This window comes from Geotrypetes seraphini, chromosome 8 (genome assembly GCF_902459505.1).
Source record: "Geotrypetes seraphini chromosome 8, aGeoSer1.1, whole genome shotgun sequence".
NCBI classification, from domain to species: domain Eukaryota; kingdom Metazoa; phylum Chordata; class Amphibia; order Gymnophiona; family Dermophiidae; genus Geotrypetes; species Geotrypetes seraphini.
The window spans coordinates 45,951,985-45,973,225 of NC_047091.1; the positions used below are offsets into that span (position 1 = coordinate 45,951,985).

A 21,241-nucleotide genomic window follows, 5' to 3' on the forward strand; every position below is an offset into this window, starting at 1 on the left:
GATATGTACTGTTTTATTCATATATATATATATATATATATTTTTTTTTTTGGGGGGGAGGGGGTGAGTCCACCAAAACCCACCAGAATCCTACTATACTGTCATATAAGTGCCACCTGCACCCATAAGGGCTATTGGTGTGTGACATAGATGGGTATAGTAGGTTTTGGGGGGAGTTTTGATGAGATCACCATGAATTACAAGGTGGTTATGTGGTGAGATGTATATCTAGCACACTGTATGTGAAGTTCACAGCAGTGCCCTCTACGGTACCCCATTGCTGTATTGGAATGTCTATGTTGCTAGTCCATTATAATGCTGCCCTCCATGTCTAAATATTTGGCCATTTCTACCTTGGACATTTTTTGGTCGATATTGGCGAATAAAGTTAGATGTCCTGGAAGCCAAGACATCCAAGTAGGGGATTTAAAAAATAAAATTATTTGGAAGTCCCATTCGAAAATGGCTGTTTCTCCGCCTCCGACTTTGGACACTTTGAGGTAAATCTTGTCAGACAAATCTGATTAATTTCTTTGACTGGGTGACCAGAGAATTGGATAGAGGATGTGCGCTAGTTGTGGTGTATTTTGACGTCTAATAAATAGACTGAGTGCCCTCGGAATGGGTCCCAAAGTGACGGGCTGGGTCAAAAACTGGTTAAGTTGACAGAGAGTAGTGATCAAGAGATTGCTCTGAGGAAAGGGAAGTTACCAGTGGTGTGCCTCGAGGTTCTGTTCTTGGACCTGTTCTTTTTAACATTTTTATAAACGATATTGCTGAAGGGTTGTTGGGTAAGATTTGCCTCTGCAGATGATATAAAATTCTGCAATAGAGTAGACACGCCGGATAATGTGAATAACATGAGAAAAGACCTGGTGAAGCTTAAAGAATGGTCTGAAAATATGCCAGCTAAAATTTAATGCTAAGAAATGCAAGGTCATGCATTTGGGCTACAAAAGCCCAAGGGAACAGTACAGTTTAGGGGGACTGGGACTTGGCTGTGATTGTATGTGATGATCTTTTTTTTTTAATATCTTTATTCATTTTGAAGCCAAAAATAAGTGCACCAATATTATACAATCATATTACACCATAATAGCACCTAAATTCAATCAAAATTGTAATCCATGACAAATACATATATCACCCCTCATCTTCATATTCAAAAATTGCACTCAAATTAAAAATTAAAAATATTTTCCAGCCCCCCTCTCACTCAAACAGGTTGAAAAGGTGACGGCGAAAGCTAGAAAGGTGCATAGGGGGAGGTATGGCCAGTAGGAAAAAGGAGGCATTGATACCCCTATATAAGACTTTGGTGAGACTTCATTAAGAATATTGTGTATAATTCTGGAGGCCACACCTTCAAAAAGATATAAAAAGGATGGAGTCAGTCCAGAGGAAGGCTACTAAAATGGTGTGTGGTCTTCATCATGAGACATATGGGGACAGACTTAAAGATCTCAATCTGTATACTTTGGAGGAAAGATGGGCGAGAGGAGATATGGTAGAGACATTTAAATCAAGTTTCAAGTTTATTTTTGATTTGTTGGATCGCTTATTTAGTTTACTAAGCGATTTACAAATAATAATGCAAATAACAGGTTAGTTAAAAATTAATACATTGTTAAAAATAAAATCATACAGACTAACGGACACATAAGGAAAGAAAGGGTAAAACTACAATTGTATAAAAAAAAAATTAAAGGTAAAAAAACATGAGGTACGGGAAAGAGAAGAGAAAAAAATAAGTTGGAGAAGAATTAGGAAAATTAGTTTCATACATTAAATGCGTCTTTAAAAAGGAAACTTTTTAAGCTACTTTTAAACTGTTTCAAATCTTTTTCTACTCTAAGATACTGGGGCAAGCTATTCCATAATTGTGGGGCTATAACAGAAAAAATGTCAGTGCGACGAGTTCCAATAATTTTTAGTGATGGAACTGTTAGAAGATTTTGGTTGGTTGATCTTAAAGTGCGAGGAGTACAATATGGGATAAGTAATCTGTTGATGAATTGAGGTTCATTTGAGATCAATGTTTTAAAAACTAAAAGTAATATTTTAAAGGTGATACGATGAGAGATAGGGAGCCAATGAGATTCAATAAAAAGTGGTGTGACATGGTCAAATTTTTTACAATTATATATTAATTTGATTGCTGTGTTTTGGACTATCTGGAGACGTTTTTTCTCTTTCTGAGAGATATTTAATAGTAAAGCATTGCAGTAATCGAGTTTTGAAATAATGAGTGAGTGAATAAGTACATATGTAATGTAAATGCACATGAGTTGAGTCTCTTTCATTTGAAAGGAAGCTTTGCAATGAGAGGGCATAGGATGAAGTTGAGAGGTGATAGGCTCTGGAGTAATCTACAGAAATACTTTTTTACAGAAAGGGTGGTAGATCCATGGAACAGTCTCCCGGAAGAGGTGTTGGAGACAGAGACTGTGTCTGAATTCAAGAGGGCCTGGATCTCTCAGAGAGAGAAAGAGATAATGGTTACTTCGGAGGGGCAGACTAGATGGGCCATTTGTCCTTTATCTGCCATCATGTTTCTATGTTTCTCTACCCAGGTTTAGGGTAGAGAAACATAGGCATAGCCAGACAGCCAATTTTGGGTGGGCCTGAACCCAAAGTAGTCAGGCCTCTCTTTTTTCCTCCCTTACTACTACAACTACTCGTTTCCATAGCACTGCTAGATGTACACAGAGCTGTACATTAAACATTCAAGATCTTATTTCTAGGGTTACCATGTTTGGAGCCTTACAATCCAGATGCATGTGCCCACCTGCTCTGCCCACATCCCCACCTTGTTCTGCCTCCAGCCCTACCCCGTTCATCCCCCCAACCTCGCCCTCTCAAAGCCTTGTCTTCTTTCCTGACAAGCTTCCCATGCGTCTGGAGGCCCTCGAGCATGCTCAGATGTGTGTGATATCATCTGCGCATGCTCAGAGGTCCTCCATAAACGGTTGGAGCTCGCCGGGGCTTTCCAAAACCCAGACAAACTGCCTGGTTTTGGAAAGTCTGACTAAAAAGAGGGCATATCTGGGTTTTCCCTGATGTCTGGTAAACTTGGTTATTTCTATTCATTCAAATCAAAGATTAACTTGCTACTGCAAATGTTTTAAGCCTTAGATTTGGATGAACTAGCTCCTAAATGACAAAGAAATATATCTGGTTAAAATCCATCGGTATTTAGTGCTTATAATGTACCAGCTATACTTCACTAAGCAAACAACCTAAGCTTTAATAAGTCCCAAGAGTCTGTTTTTCTTAGGAACAATGATCAAAACTTTGAGCGATTCGCTTGAAGGTGTGAACTCAGCAGAGCTGTGCAAAGCCCAAGGTATCCCATGGCAGATTGTTCAAGGTTCTGCAGCAGAGTTTGCTTACTTTGTGGCAATTATTTGGCAGGTTTTCATAAATGTGCATATTAAGTCATTTCTTGTGGGACCAGTTACTTCATGTGGGCCTTTTAAAGAGAAAAGGGATCTTAGCAATTGATACTAGAAAAGAAGGAAGGGGATAGAGAATAGGGGGAGGAGAAAAGATTTGGAGAAAGGGAAAAGAGAGGACGATCTCAGCAGAGAGTGAATTTCAGAAGAAGCTACAGGAAAGAGGGAGAGAAAGATAGGAAGAATCAGGGACAAGGTAGACAAAGGGGAGGGAAGAGTAATGGAATAGGAGACGTTTAAATACCTATGTAATGTAAATGCACATGAGTGGAGTCTCTTTCATTTGAAAGGGAACTCTTCAATGGGAGGACATAGGATGAAGTTAAGAGGTGATAGGCTCCGGAGTAATCTAAGGAAATACCTTTTTACAGAAAGGGTGGTAGATCCATGGAACAGTCTCCCAGAAGAGGTGGTGGAGACAGAGACTGTGTCTGAATTCAAAAAGGCCTGGGATAGGCAGATGGGATCTCTCAGAGAGAGAAAGAGATAATGATTATATGGATGGGCAGACTGGATGGGCCATTTGGCCTTTATCTGCCGTCATGTTTCTATGTTGTTTCTATAATGCCTCTGTATCGCTCAATGGTGTGATCTCACCTTTAGTAATGCATCAGTTCTGATCTCCTTATCTCAAAACAGATATAGCGGCACTAGAAAAGGTTCAAAGAAGAGTGACCAAGATGATAAAGGGGATGGAACTCCTTTCATATAAGGAAAGACTAAGGGCTAGATTCATTAAGACCACGGATCCGATCCGATCCTTGAGTGATCCGATCCAATCCAATCTGTGGCTGGGGGGCTGATTCACGAAGCATCCTCATGCAAATGAGGGCGATCTGAATCATACCCCCAAACGACTGCACGGATCGCTTTCCAGCGTTCCCGAAGCATGCGCAGACCATCTTCTTTGCCTGTAGATGGTCTGCGCATTCGCTGGCCCTCCGTGCCTGGCAGAGCTAGAAACTTTTTTTTACTTTTTTGCTTTAATTGTTTTTTACTTCGTGAGCCCATGGTTTTAACTCGTTTTAAACCTGCGGGTTAAAACCACTGACTTGCACTCCGGGGAAGGGCAGGAGAGTTGGGGCAGAGAAGAGCGGAGAGTCAGGGCAGAGAAGAGCGGAGAATCAGGGCAGAGAGCAGGGTGGCAGAGAGCAGGGCAGTTGGAAAGGACCTAAGCGACTGGTCCTCAGCATTTGCTTATTTTTCGATTGGCAAGCCCAATCGGTGTCCCTCATTTTTTTTTTTTTTGTGAATTGCTGCCTGCCCATATTTGCATGCCATTCCCCCTCATTTGCATGCTTAGATCGGATCGGGAGTAAGGTTAGTGAACTGGGTCAGGGTTGCAAAGTGGTCGGGACATGATCGGTGTCCTTAGTGAATCTAGCCCTAAAGAGGTTAGGTTCTTCAGCTTGTTAAAGAGACGGCTGAGGGGAGATATGGTTGAAGTCTACAAAATCCTGAGTGGTATAGAATGGATACAAGTGGATCAATTTTTTACTGCATCAAGATTTACAAAGACTAGGGGACACTCGATGAAGTTACAGAGTAATACTTTTAAAACCAATAGGAGGAAATATTTTTTCACTCAGAGAATAGTTAAGCTTTGGAATGCATTGCCAGAGGATGTAGTAAGAGTGGTTAATGTAGCTGTTTAAAAAAAAAAGGTTTGGACAAATTCCTGGAGGAAAAGTCCATAGTCTGCTATTGAAACAGACATGGGAGAAGGCACTGCTTGCCCTGGATCAGTGGCATGGAATACTGCTACTATTTGAGTTTTTGCCAGGTACTTGTGACTTGGATTTGCCTCCATGAAGACAGGATACTGGGCTAGATGGACCATTGGTTTAACCCAGTAAGGTTATTCTTATGTTCTAATTAGATTCCAAATAATAAAACAGATTTTATGCTGCTTATCTCAGGAGTAAGCAGGAGATTTCCTCAAACCATCTCAATAATGGCCTATAGACTTCTCTTTTAGGAAATTATCTAAGCTTTTTTCAAACCCTGCTAAGCGAACCGATTTCACCACATTTTCCGGCAACAAATTCCAGAATATTTTCTCCAGTTTGCTTTAAATATACTACTTAGTAGTTTCACCATATGCCCCCTAGTCCTAGTATTTTTGGAAAGAGTAAAAACCGATTCACATCTACCCTTTCCACTCTACTCAGTATGTTATAGATCTCTGTCATATCACCCCTGAGCTGTCTCTTCTCCAAGCTGAAGAGCTCTAGCTGCTTTAACCTTCCTCTTAGGGAAGTCGTCCCATCTCTTTTATCATTTTTGTCACCCTTCTCTGTACCTTTTCTAATTCTGCTATATCTGATTAAGGGCATGGAAAACCTTTCATACACTGAAAGATTGGAGAGGCTGGGGCTCTTCTCCCTGGAAAAGCGGAGACTCAGAGGAAACATGATAGAGACCTACAAGATCATGAAGGGCATAGAGAAAGTAGAGAGGGACAGATTTTTCAAACTTTCAAAACATAAAAGAACAAGAGAGCATTCGGAAAAGTTGGAAGGAGACAGATTCAGAACGAATGCTAGGAAGTTTTTCTTTACCCAGCGTGTGGTGGGCACCTGGAATGCGCTTCCAGAGGACGTAATAGGACAGAGTACAGTACTGGAGTTCAAGAAAGGATTGGACAATTTCCTGCTGGAAAAAGGATAGAGGGGTATAGATAGAGGATTACTGCACAGGTCCTGGACCTGTTGGGCCGTCGCGTGAGCGGACTGCTGGGCACGATGGACCTCGGGTCTGACCCAGTGGAGGCATTGCTTATGTTCTTATGTTATGTTCTTATGTTGAGATACAGAGACCAGAATTGCACACCGTATTCGAGGTGCGGCCATAAAATAGAGTGATACAAGGGCATTATAATATTTTTATCTTTGTTTTCCATTCCTTTCATGATAATTCCTAACATTCTATTTGCTTTCTTAGCTGCCGCCGCCCACTGAGCTGAGCGTTTCAACGTATCCTCAACAATGACACCTAGATCCTTTTCCTGGGCAGTGACGTCTAATGTGGAACCCTGCATCACATAGCTATAATTCGGGTTCCTCTTTCCCATATGCATCACTTTGCACTTGGTCACATTAAATGTCATCTGCTGTTTTGATGCCCAGTTTCCCAGTCTCACAAGATCCTTTTGAAATTTTTCACAATCCTCTTGCGATTTAACAACTTTGAACAATAATAATAATCTAATATAATAAAGCCCTAAGCGCGCATGCACACTCCCACCTGCATGCGCCCGTTTTCTGTGCGCTGTAGGGTACCCAGGTAGGAGTGCGCATGCACGAGAATCCCCCCCCCCGAGGTGATGTAGGCCACGGCGGCTGTCGGCGGCTGAAGGCCGTAGTGGCGGCCTATCGGCGGCTGTCAGCAGCTGCGGAGTCCTTTGCCGCCCCCCTTCCCTTCCCGCGGTCCCGACTACGAACCTGGTGATTCCAGCAGCGTGTACAGCAGTCTTCACACGCTGCTTCAGGCCCTTCTACTGCCCTGATTTGCTCTGCCGTGTCTCTGATGATGCATCAGGGACGTGCCAGAGTAAATCAGGGCAATAGAAGGGCCCGAAGCAGCGTGTGAAGACTGCTGCACACGCTGCTGGAATCACCAGGTTCGTAGTCGGGACCGCAGGAAGGGGGGGTGGCAGTGCCAGTCTTGAAACTGTACGAAGGCCAAAAGCATAGCTTGGATGAAAAGTAAGCTTCTGGTTATCAGAGCTACAGAAAGTTTGATAAGAAACTATCTTAGAATTTATTACCAAATCAGTTACTATTGAACACTTTTTCCACCATTGTTTTTTGGAATTTATTTTTGTTGTGCAAAGATCTGCAGTGAATTTTGTCATTAATAGTGAATAACTCACTCAGCAAAAACATATTTTGCTGCTCATGTCACATTGCCTGATTCATTAATTTTTATTTTTTTTTTTTGCTCACAGTTCAGTGCAGGTAGCATTCTAATTTTGAAACTGACTCAAGATGAATGGATTGTGGTCCCATTTTGTTTTAGTAGATGGGGGAGTGTGCAGAAATTTAGGTGGATATGTTTTGGTGACTTTTGGGGAATTAAATCACTGTTTCCCTATGGCTGCCTGGGGAGCAGGCAAGGGGTGGTGGTGGACAGCCGAGGAAAAAGAAAGACAGACAGAAAGAAAGAAAGACAGAAATACAGAAACAGGCTAAGGAGAGAGAGAGAGAAAGAAATAAAGACAGACACACACACATTTATTCTAGCACCCATTAATGTAACGGGCTATAAGACTATTCAGTTTATATACTGCAAGGCCATACAGTTCTATGCAGTTTACAATAGTAAAAAAAAAACCCAATAAAAGAAGTTGAATAGAACTAAAAAAGTTAAAAACCAATAATTAGAGACACTAAAATGATCATAATAGTGCATAATAAAATTTTTAATAATAATAATAATAATAATAATAACTTTATTCTTGTATACCGCATTACCATGGAAGTTCTATGTGGTTAACAGATGAAGAGACTACATTTACAGCAAAGTTACATTTTCGGCGATGCTACATTTACATTTTTGACGATACATTTACGGTGAAGTTATTTTTACAGCTAGGTTACATTTGCAGAGTTGTTACATTTGCTGTAGGTTACATACAGCGGTGTTACATATAGCGGTGTTATGAATTAGCTGCTTAAATACTTTGAAAACAGATATTAGATCGGGAAAAAGAGGATGTGTGTCATTGCCTCATTCTGTCCCGGCCCATTCCATTCCACCCTCCGGCCCCGGCCCTAGTACTTCCCCCTATCTGCAGCCCCACACAAACCTCTTCTCTTTGGAGTGAGTCTGGAGTGTATCTGCACACGTGTGGAAGCAACATTATTATGTCGCAAGCATGCGTGCATGTGTGTGAGGTCACCGAGTCTCACCTGTGCATGGGCAGATGCTCTCCAGATGTCGCCTTGATCTCAATGCTTTTCAAAACCCAAAGTGCCAAGTTTTGAAAAGCCATCCGGATGCCTAGACAGCCCTCTAAAGAGAAGCCATGTCCGGATAAATCCAGATGTCTGATAATCCTAAGCAAATTTAATCATCTCACTAGTTATTCCCATCTCTAGATCATTGATAAATATGCTATAAAGCAGTGGCCCTAGCAGAGACCCCTTAGGGAGCCCCGCTATTTACTTTTCTCCACTGAGAATATTGACCATTTAAACCAGGGATCTCAAAGTCCCTCCTTGAGGGCTGCAATCCAGTCGGGTTTTCAGGATTTCCCCAATGAATATGCATTGAAAGTAGTGCATGGACATAGATCTCATACATATTCATTGGGGAAATCCTGAAAACCCAACTAGATTGCGGCCCTCAAGGAGGGACTTTGAGACCCCTGATTTAAACCTACTTTCTGTTTTCTGTCTTTCAAACAGTTCTTAATCCATAATAGGACATTACCTCCTACCTATCCCATGACTCTCTAATTTCCTCAGAAGTCTTTCATGAGGTACTTTGTGAAATGCCTTTTGAAAATCCAAATACATAATATCAATTGGCTCACCATTCACCCCTTCAAAGAAATGCAATAGATTGGTGATGCAAAATTTCCCTTGACTAAATCCATGTTGGCTTTCTCTCATTAAGCTATGCTTATGTATATGTTCTGTCGTTTTGTTCTTTATTATAGTCTCTACCATTTTGCCCAGCACCGACATCAGACTCACCAGTCTATAATTTCCTGGATCACCTCTGGAACCCTTTTAAATAATCGGCGTCATGTTGGCCACCCTCCAGTCTTCCGGTGCTATGCTGGATTTTAGAGAAAAATTACAAATTACTAATAATAGCTCTGCAAATCCATTTTTTTCAATTCTATCAGCACTCTTGGATGTATACCATCTGGTCCAGGCAATTTGCTACTGTTCAATTGTCAAATAGATCTATTACATCAGTGTATCACAAACTGTGTGCTGTGGCACATTAGTGTACCTTTTGAGATTTTAAATGTGCCACAGCTCACAAGGCAGTAAGCGAGGCTCCCGTGCCTGTGTCAGCTGACTTCTACTGTCACATTGCGCATATCTGCCGGGACTCCTGTCTTCCTTGTCTCTGTGTGCTTTTAAATTCAGCACACAGCTGCCACTAGCAGTAGTTTACCCCGATTTCATCAGGCAGCCTCGGGGCCTTTGCTACCAGACGCCCCTTCCTCTCTGAGCACACTACCCGGACCCTTATCCAAGCTCTCATAACCTCACGCTTAGATTACTGCAATCTACTCCTAACTGGTCTCTCTGAGTGTCGCCTCTCCCCCTTGCAATCTGTGCAAAACTCTGCTGCACGACTCATCTTCTACCAACCTCGCTACATTCATGTCATCCCTCTCCTTAAGTCACTTCACTGGCTCCCTATCTGCCATCGCATACAGTTCAAGATCTTATTGCTGCCCCTCAATATTTCTCCTCGCTTCTCTCTCCTTATACACCTCCCAGAGAACTCCATTCTTCAGATAAGTCACTCTTAACGTTACCTTTCTCCTCCACTGCCAATTCCAGACTTCATTCCTTTCATCTAGCTGCCCCCTACGCCTGGAATAAATTACCCAAGTTTGTCCGTCAAGCCCCTTCTCTTCCCTTGTTTAAAAGCAGACTGAAAACCCACCTTTTTGATATAGCTTTCAATCCTTAACCCTTCTCCTCTGCCCTCCAACCCAGCCCGCTGATTAACCGTTCCCCTTAACTGTATCCATGACATCCTGTTTGTCTGTTTTGCCTGTTTAGATTGTAAGCTCTTTAGAGAAGGGACTATTTTATTACTTTTTGTGACGCTGCATATGTCTCTGGTTGCACTTCCTTCTGACTGTGTATCCAATATTTCTTTCTGCCTTCTGCATGCTTCCTCTCCTCCAGACCTCAATCCATTCCCTAACCAACATCTCTCTCTGTCCCTCTATGAGTCCAGCTTTTCTTCCTCTCTCCTCCACCTCTATTAGCAACAAGTTTCCCTCTCTTTCTCTCTCTCACTGTCCATCAGTCTTGAGAGATCAAGGCATCTCTTCCACCCCCTCAACTGCCACATCTAACATTTCTTCCTCTCTCATCCCCCAGATCATGTGCAACATTTTTCACCACTGCCCACAAGCCCCATGCCCATTTCTCCTTCTATCACACCTCTCCAACACCATGTCACATCTCTCCCTCCATCACTATGTCCAACATTCCTCCCTCTTGCATCCCCTTCAGTCTGTCCCTCTGTTCCCTCTCCACCATCATATCCAACATTTCTCGTCTTATCTTTCTCTCCCCATGCATCTCTACCTCTCTTCTCTTTCTCTCTATGTCCAATTTTCCTCTTTCTTCCTTTCCCTCACACACTGATGCCCAACAATTCTCCCTTTCTATTCCCTCCCTCCTGTTCCAAATTAGTGCCCCCTTCCTCCTTCCCTTCTGTGTCGAGATCGTGCCCCCTCACCCTCACTGCCTTCCAGCCTTTAACCCCAAATTAAGTTCCACCACCCACACACCCCCAAAACCGACCTGTGCCAAAGCCTGCCTGTCCACCGCCTGTCACCCAACATGCTCCATTCTCCCTGCACCATCGCCTCCACTGCTGCTGCCACCCGACACGCTCCATCCATCCATTCTGCAACTCTGGGCAGGGATAGGCTAGGCACGTGCAGCGATTGCAAGTAGCTGGCCCACAAGCCTTCCTCCCCGATGTCAATTCTGATGCCAGAGAGAAGGTTCTGGGCCAGCCAAGCAGTGATTGGTTGGCCCTGAACCTTCTCTCTGACATCAAAATTGACGACGGGGAAAGGTTTGTGGGCCGGCCATGTGCAGTTGCTGCACACACCTGGCCTGTCCGTGCCCAGAGTTGCAGTGGCGGAGGATGGATGGATGCAGCATGTTGGGTGGCAGCAGCTGCGGTTGCCGTGGCATGGGGGGATGCAGCGTGTTGGGTGGCAGGGAGGAATCAGTGGCGGCAGCTTCAGCGAGGGGGGGGGCAGGGAGAGAGAGATCCCAGGTTGCTGCCAGCCCATGTACTCCCAACAGGCGGCTCGTGTACCCCCTAAGGTACGTGTAACGCAGGTTGAGAAACACCGGCCTACTGGTTAGAACTGCTGCCTCAGCACCCAGAGGTTGTGAGTAGAGAATAACAAAGTGACAAAATTCATCACTGTTCCTGTCCCCATGGATTACCGTGGGAATACCATCCCCATGTCATTCTTCAAGGAGAGAGGGAAGAATCAAATTATGAATGGACATAACCACTGACCCTCAAGCTTTGCATTGAAGTAGGACTGTGGTTGAGATAGACACTAAAGAATGACATGGGATTGTTTCCCGCGGTTATCCGTGGGGATGGGAAAGGTGATGAATTTTGTCACTGTGTCATTCTTTAGTTGTGAGTTCAATCTCAGCCTACTCCTTGTGACTCTGGACAAGTCACTCAACACTCGATTATTCCAGGTACTACAATTAGATTGTGAGCCTGCCGGGAAAGATGCATTTGGCATTTGATTTATTAATTTTTAAACTGTTGTTTTAAATCTTAAATTTTACTGTTACATACCTTCCCAATGTTTTTTTTCCTTTGTTTGTTCTACTTTTCTATCATGAATTGTATTTCACTTCCCCTTTTTACCTTTTGTTACGAATATGTTGAACTATTTCTAATATTATGTTATTATTCAAGTTTGATTTGTATTATATGTTTAATCTTTTTTAAAGTTTGTATTGTATTGTTTCCCTCTGAATGTATTTTAAATTGTACATCGCTTTGAATTATGATTAAGCGATTAATCAAAAAATCATTAAACTTGAAACTTGATAGGGAAAATGAGTACCTGATTACTATTCAATGTATTGCAACCACTTTGGGTGAATTTTTTCATAAAAAGTCAGTAAATAAACATATTCCCTCCCTCCTGTTCCAAATTAGTGCCCCCTTCCTCCTTCCCTTCTGTGTCGAGATCGTGCCCCCTCACCCTCACTGCCTTCCAGCCTTTAACCCCAAATTAAGTTCCACCACCCACACACCCCCAAAACCGACCTGTGCCAAAGCCTGCCTGTCCACCGCCTGTCACCCAACATGCTCCATTCTCCCTGCACCATCGCCTCCACTGCTGCTGCCACCCGACACGCTCCATCCATCCATTCTGCAACTCTGGGCAGGGATAGGCTAGGCACGTGCAGCGATTGCAAGTAGCTGGCCCACAAGCCTTCCTCCCCGATGTCAATTCTGATGGAAAGTTATGTCAGTTATGTTTGCTCTGGCTCATCAAATAACCAGCAGGGCTTAAGGAAGGCCTGGGGAGAGGCCTGCAAGGGGTCTGAAATGTAAACCAAGACTCCCATTTCTGGGCCATTTTTTGCCCCCAAAATCTAGGTTTATATTTGAGTATATACTTGATATGATTTTGATACCCACTTCTCAATCAATCTCTCACTCAGTCCCAAACATTCTGTCAGTTCCATGGTCCGATCATAATCTGATCTCTCTAAACCTTTATCTTACAGAATCTTTTACCCCAATTCAATTCTCTGAAATTAAAACATTCTCATATAGAGACTTTTCCAAACTGGAGATTTCTGATATCTCACCATACTTCAGCCCTTCCATAACCATTCCAAAATTCACAACCATTGAAGAACAACTTCAATACTGGAACTCATCCCTAGAATCTATTGTAAATACTAAACTACCACTAATCACTAAAACAGTATCCATTCGAAAATTTAAAAACCCCTGGTATTCCAAAGAATTATCTCAACTAAAAACACAACTTCGTGCCTCAGAAAGGAAGTGGCGTTCTTCCAAAACTCTTATTAATCTCCAAAAGTTCAAAGATAACGCTTCTTATTATAAAAGCAAACTTACCCAGGCAAAAAAATCTTATTACAACAACAAAATTCAAAAAGCTAAAAACATTTCGGTATTATTTAATATTTTAAAATCTATTAATCCAGAAAAAAAAATGAAAATAACTAATCCAAAATCAACCTTAACAGCACAAGAACTAGCAGACTATTTCTGCCAAAAGATCGCCATGATTAAACAAAACTTTACAAATAATATAACAACTTCATCGGCACTGGAAAACACAAACACAAATAATTTCATTCCTACTGCTAAATGTTCAAACCTCAGGACACCATCCTTAAAAGAAATAGAAGGACATCTCAAATCAATCAACTTAAAAGGCTCTCCTCTAGAACTTTTTCCACCATTCTATCTGAAGAAATTTTTTCATAGCTTTGGCCCTTTTATTCTTTCCCTTATCCAAAACAGTTTCTTCTCTGCAACCGTACCTACCTCTTGGAAAACCTCTATCGTCACACCAATAGTAAAAAATTCCAAAACCAGGCAAGACGACATATCTAACTACCGCCCCATTTCTAACCTACCTTTCTTAATGAAACTTTCCGAAAAACTAGTCTTTGAACAACTTTCAGAATTCATAGAATCTTCGAACGCATTACGTCCCAACCAAACTGGCTTTCGAAAACATCACAGCACGGAATACTCAATGATCGGTCTCGTAACAAATATCCACTACTATCTTGACCAGCACAAATCTGTAGCTCTCATCTCATTAGACTTATCTGCTGCATTCGATACAATTGACCACGAACTTCTACTAAATCGAATGCATTCATTAGGCATAGAAGGCCAAATCCTTAACTGGTTAACTTCTTTTTTATCAAACCGTACATCTCGAGTTAAATTTAATGACGTTTATTCTGCAAATTTTTCCTCTACTTATGGGGTACCTCAAGGATCAATACTATCGCCTCTTTTATTTAATATTTTTCTATCACCTCTCATTACTATTTCACAAACACTAGGCTTTACAGCCTTTTCTTACGCAGACGACATTCAACTCATTCACCCTCTCAATCCAGAAAAAAAGGAAGAAATAAAAAGCATCAATGATAAATTAGAACTAATAAAAAACTGGCTAAACAATAATAAACTAGCTCTGAATACTCAAAAATCAAAAACTATGCTATTTACTTGGAAAGGAAACATAACTTCAAAAATACCATTCATACTGGATAACACTCCTCTAGAATCTGTACTTCAACTGAAAATTCTTGGGGTAATAATAGATATAGATCTATCATTCCACAGCCATATTAGCCAAATAGTTAAATCATGTTTTTACAGACTTCGGCTTCTTCGTTCAATTTCTACCTTTTTAGACCCTAAATCAATTAACATTTTGGTTCATTCTTTAATCATCTCAAAATTAGACTATTGTAATTCCCTCTTAATTAACATAACCCAGAAAGAAAAAAGACGGCTTCAAATGATCCAAAACACAGCAATTAAATTAATTTACAAAGCAAAAAAATATGATCACGTGACCCCATTATTTATCAAATCTCATTGGCTTCCCATTTCTCACCGAATCACTTTCAAAATTTTATTTCTGGTTTACAAAACACTAATTTCCAACGAACCTTTATTTATATCAAAAATGATTATTCCATATAACTCTGCACGTACTCTAAGATCATCCTCATCGAATTTACTTTCAATCCCCTCACTGAAAATTATCGGCACCAGACAGAATGATATTTTCTCCGTTATGGCCCCTACATTGTGGAACTCCCTTCCAAATTTTATTAAAAGCGAAAAAGATCTCGTCTCTTTTAAGAAAATGTTAAAAACATTTCTATTTCAAGATGCATTTGATATATGATACGATTTACTCAAATTTGATTCACGATACGATTTACTCAAAATTCTAACATTTTACAATAATTAACAAAATTTTACCTTACCCCTTTATTTCCTACTGTTTTCTCCCTTCTATGTAAATTCTAACAAACAACAAAATTGTAACTTTCCCCTTTCTCCCTACTCATTCATGTCTGTCAAAAATTGTCTATCTAATGTCTGACTTATTTAAATTTTATGTAATACCAACATCTGATGGTTTTTAAATTGTACATCGCTTAGATATTGTAATAAGCGATTCATCAAATGTGATTATACTTGAAACTTGAAACTTATACAGTACCCTCTCAATAGCTATAATGTGGTTTAGTACAATAAATATTTTAATATTTAAAACAATTTCAACTTACAATAGGCATAACATACAGCAATACATTTCCATAAAACATTCAATTACAAAAAGCAATTTCAAATAGTCCCTAATTTCACCTGAGATTAGTGTTGAGGATCCCTTACTCCAGGGTTGTCCAACTTATGGCCTGAATGCAGTGGCGAGTTAAGGGGGAGCAGAGGGGTGGACCGCTCCAGGTGCCGTCTTTGCGGGGACATTGGCACCTCTCATCCTCTCTGCCCCTTGCATATCTCTTCAAATGTTCGCCAGTGTGAGCAGTATCTTTCACCTGCCGATCATGCTGGCCTTGGCTCCCTTCTAATATCACTTCCTGGTTGTGGGACCAGAACGTGATATCATAGGGGAGCAAAGGCCAGTGCATACAGCAGGTGGAAGATGCTGCTCGCTCCGACGAACATTTCTAAAGGTACATGGGGCGGGAGGTACATAGCATGGCGTGGAAGAGTAGGGGGGGGGGCATGGCGTGACGATATTGGGCACCAACTTCCTTTACCAAGCCACTGCCTGCAGGCCAGAATCTGCCCCCCCCCTGTGCTTCTTTCTGGCCCAAAAAAGCTTGGCAATTCTTGTGAGATCACACCTAACCCTGCACATGCTATGATCTTTGCATCATGTCCTGTGCCTCGGGATAAACTACCCACCACATATACGGTGATCTCTGTACTATCTCCACATTCTCTTCTTTCTTTGTGTCTGTTCTTTTTGTTGCAGTTTTCACTATACAGTGATACCTTGGAATCTGAACTTAATCCGTTCCATAACCCCGTTCGAGTTCCAAGACAATTTTCCCACAAACTCAAATTTTAACAGTAAATACACTAGATTTTAAGGTAAAATACTAACAAATAATAATAATACAGTACAGTATTTTCCTCACTACACTACACAAAGGCGAAAATCACATGAGATGCTTTCACTATAGCTTCTAACAATGAACTGAATGATGTATGGGTGGCCCGAACGCTGGGGAAATGTACACACAAACAATGTGCAGGGTGTTCGGATTCCAAAGCAGCGTTTGGATTCTGGGGCAAAATTTCCTTGAATTTTTTTGTTCAGATTCCAAGTTGTTCGAATACTGGGGCGTTCGGATTCCAAGGTATCACTGTATTTCAGCCTCATTATGCTTGTGTTGGATGGGACCCCTGCCCAACCCATTTGTCATGCTCCAGAAAACTATTTTTGGAGTGAATTGGAAGAGGGGCTGGTTCTCTCCCAATGATCTGCAAGGCCAAGAGGAATATAAATTTACAACTGGTCCGGGAGATAATCAGAAGCACCTGTAACAGAAGGAGGGTGTCTCATATGATCTGTAAAGTGCTAAATAATGATAGAAAAAGCCCTTTTGATTTTCAGCGGTAATAACCATGGCACCCACCCTGTGTTCTGATTAAACATCATTCAGATCCTGCATCGCAGGGGGTCGTACATGCATAGTTTTATTCATCGCTCTGTTGAGCTTTGCTGCGTTCCCCCGTGCACCATGCAATTTTTCAAACATACACTTTACTCATTCTGTTACAGCAGAGCTGAAAGGGAATGACGAAGAGTGAACGAGGCTCAGCAACAGGGGAATATCAGCTTCTTGCTTACAAATGAGGCCTAGCTAGAATACAGTTTGTAATTGGTGACATGTGGACTTGAAAAATGATCCTTTAGCCTGAGAATTAATGGGAGGGTGTGACTCAAATTTAGGATGCCAGGCTGGGTTATTAACACATAAGGAAAATCTTTGAAATCCCAGTGGGTCATAGACTAGCGTTGTACAGTATCTCTGCATCCCTATCCTGCCCTGTAATTAGAAGCAAGGTCACAAACCAGTTGTGAAAAGTATTTTTTTGGTTTATCGATTCTGCCTAGTGCTACACAGAGATACAAATCAAGAAATCTACTTTGCAACATATGAACTTTTAAACCCAAAGCACTCTACATTTGGACCAGTGGTCTCAAACTCAAACCCTTTGCGGGGCCACATTTTGGATTTGTAGGTACTTGGAGGTCCTCAGAAAAAAGAGTTAATGTCTTATTAAAGAAATGACAATTTTGTATGAGGTAAAACTCTTTATAGTTCATAAATATTTCCTTTTGGCTAAGTCTTAATAATAATATTGTAATTTATAGCTAAAGAGACATATGATGAAGATACTGTTTTATTTTACTTTTGTGATTATGATAAACATACCGAGGGCCTCAAAATAGTACCACTGATTTGGATGGAATCTCCTCTAGTACTGCAGGGCTGACATTAGTAGGTGGCAACCAGGACAGGTGCCCTGAGGCCCCATGACAAAGGGTAGAGGCTGACCGAAACGGTTATTATCCTAGTTTGGACTAAAACCAAATCTATGGCTAAAATCTGCAGTACAGAATGGCACGGGGACAAATTTTTTCGCCATCCTCGCGGGAACTCATTTTCCCGCCCTGTCTTGCTGAGTTCTTTTTCTGTCCCTGTCCTTTTCCTGCAAGCTCTGTCCTCATCTGCACAAGCCTCAAACACTTTAAAATCGTAAGGTTAAGGCGGAGCTTACAGAAATGGGACAGGGACAGCGACAAAATTTGCAGGGACGGAATGGGGAAACTGAGTTCCTGCAGAGACGGGGAAAAATTTGTTCCCGTGTCAACTCTAGTTTGCAGTTTAGTTTTGGCTGAGACAGGGTCCTCCCCAAACCATAGAAGCCACCTCCCTCCCCGACCAAAGGTAGTCCACCTCTGGACCTACCTTAAAGTCCCTGGTGGTGCCTATGTAGGGTTACCATATTTTTCTCTGGGAAACCCCAAACACATGAGCCCGCCCAGTTCTGCCTCCACCTCCACCCTGCTTCACCCCAGCCCCACCCAGTTCTACCTCTAGCCCTGCCCCCACAAAGCCTCCTCTTTTCTTCAGGACAAGATCCAGCCGCATCTGGAGGGCCTGGAGCATGCGTGAATGCATGTGACATCAGCCGCACATGCTCAGAGGCCCTCCAGATGCGGCCAGAACTTGTCGGGGCTTTCCAAATGCCGGGTTTTGGAAAATCCATTCGGGAGCTCAGACAGTCCTCTAAAACAGTGGTCTCAAACTCAAACCCTTTGTAGGGCCATATTTTGGATTTGTAGGTACTTGGAGGGCCGCAGAAAAAATAGTTAATGTCATATTAAAGAAATGACAATTTTGCATGAGGTAAAACTCTTTATAATTTATAAAACTTTCTTTTATCCGTTAAAGGAAAGATTTATAAACTATAAAGAGTTTTAATCTCATGCAAAATTGTCATTTCTTTAGTAAGACATTAACTATTTTTTCTGCGACCCTCATAGTTAAAGTTTAACATCTTTCCTTTCTCAGAATTGACACATTTCAATCACTATATTGAAAATAAAATCATTTTTTCTACCTTTGTTGTCTGGTGACTTTATTTTTCTGTGCTTGTAACTATGTTTCCAGGACCTTCTTGTCCATTGACTGTTTTTCTCTCCGTCTTCACTTTCTGCCTTGCATCCATCTTTGGCATTAACTTAACATTCAATTTTTCAATTTTTCTGCTTTCTTCTCAAAATCTACTTTCCCTCCCTATTTCCATGGTCTGACATCTCTCTCCTTCTCCCCCCGTGTAACATTTCTCCTTCCCTTCCTCCTTTCTGCCCTCTGCAGTCCATCTCCCTTCCCTTCCTCCTTTCTGACCCCCCCCCCAAAGTCTAACATTTCTCCCTCCTTTCCACTAGTCCAACATTTTTTCTCTCTTCCTCCTGTATGCATCTTCTCTGGTCCTCCTTCCCTCAACCAAACAACATCTCTCTCTCCCTCCATGAGTTCAACTTTTCACTCTCTGCTCTCTCCCCCTTCCCCAATGTAACATTTCACCTTCCCTTCTTTCTGTCCTCCCCATCCATCTCGCCCTCTCCATAAGTCCAACACTTTCTGCCTCCTGCACACTTTCTCTCTCTGTCCTTGCCTCTTCTCTCAGTGGCATCCCTCCTTCCCACCCCCAACCCAACATGCTCTCTCCCCATGCACCATCTCCACTGTGTAGCACCTTTCCTTTCCCTCCCTTTATGCCAGGTCCAGCAGCACTTCTTCTCTCTTCCTTTTACCTCCCCCCTGTCCAGCAGTACCCCCTTCTCTCTTCCTTTCTCCCCTCCCCAGCAATACCTCTATTTTGCAGCCCACGGTCTGTACACAATTTCGAACATTGGGCAGGAAGAGAGGCTCTGACACCACCATCAGCTGACTTGAAACTTACTGCTGCTGTCACGTATGCCGGAACTCCTGCCTTTGCATATCTGATGGGATTCCTGCCTTCGTCTTGTCTCCGCATCCCCGGACCAGCAGCGGCAGGCTAGAGAAAGGAGGTAATGAGTCCTGGTAAATAAGCAAAGGCAGGAGTCCTGGCATACACGACGGCAGCAGGAAGTTTCAAGTCAGCTGACGCCAGTGCCGGAGCCTCTCTTCCTGCCCAGTGTGTGAGATCGCGTACAGATCGTGGGCCGCAAAATAGTACCTGGGGATCTACATGAGGCCCGTGGGCCGTGAGTTTGAGACCGCTGCTCTAAAAAAAGGACATGTCCAGGTTCCCCCGGACATCAGGTAACCCTATGCCAGTGTTTCACAAACTTTCCAGCCGGCGGCACACTAAATTCAGTGTCCTGGCTGGAAGGCACCCGGAAGTGCGTGGACATCATTGCATCAATGTCCACTCATGTGCAGAGGCCAATCTGGCTATGACCTGCCGTTGGAGATATCCAGGAGGTGCGGGGGAAAGGTAGAGAGACCAGGCCAAGAGGAGAGTCATCTGCACTGGCTGCCTTCCTATAGGATGTGCCTCTTGCCGCGAGAGGCATGTTCTTTAAGCAGGCAGCCGGCGTGGACAACTCTCCTCTTTGCCAGTGTGTTGCGGCACACCAGAAATCTCAGGAGGCATACTGGTTTGCTGCGGCACACAGTTTGTGATATACTGCCCTTTGCCTATGGTCTTCACCACCATAACACTTTCACATACATTCCCCACCCTATGCCCACCCCAGCTTCCTCAAACTAGCCCAGCTCTCCACAGTACTTCAAACATCTGCTAGACATGCCTCCAGACTAGTGCTGCCCAATTCAGGGAAAATTTTTTCGATTCAATTTGGCCTATTGAATTGATTTCTCAATCCGCTTTTCCTGCCCAATTGGGTGTTGTTGGTTTATTTCAAACATCCTGGTAGGTTTATTTTGTAGCATTTCAACCCCCTCCATTTTCCCTTTCCAATTTCATGCTGGTGCTGTGGTGTAAACAAAATAAACAAAAAATATTTTTCTTCTCTCTCTGTTAGGTCCTAGCTCACGCTCGCTGTCTAACACCAGCTCTGGCAAGAAACACATTTCAAATCTGACATATTGTAATCACAAAATAGAAAATAAAATTATTTTTTTCTGCTTTCCATGGCCATATCCAACATTTGTTTCTTTCCCACTGTCTACCATCTCTTTCTCTCTCTCCCTGCCTTCTGCCCTGGGTCAAACCTCTCTATTCCCCTCCATGCAGCATCTTTCCCTTCCTCCCCTCCATTATGATATGCAACATCTCTCGCTACCCTCCACCCTATGTCCAACATTTCTCCCTCTCTCTTCTCCAAGCATATTTCCCTCCCCTCCATTTATATGTAAGATTTCTTTCTCACCCCTTTCTACCTCTTCTCTCCCTTCCTTTCCTCTACCCCAACAATTCTTCTTTCCTCTCATGTGCAGCATCTCCTC

At 42.4% G+C, this 21,241-nt stretch overlaps 1 protein-coding gene across 1 annotated transcript in view; it reads right to left on the reverse strand.

Annotated features, from left to right (window-relative positions):
* Positions 1 to 21,241, reverse strand: part of LOC117365577 (leucine-rich repeat and fibronectin type III domain-containing protein 1-like protein) — a 639,649-nt gene that overhangs the window by 115,196 nt on the left and 503,212 nt on the right. The gene's annotated exons all lie outside the window — the stretch shown is intronic.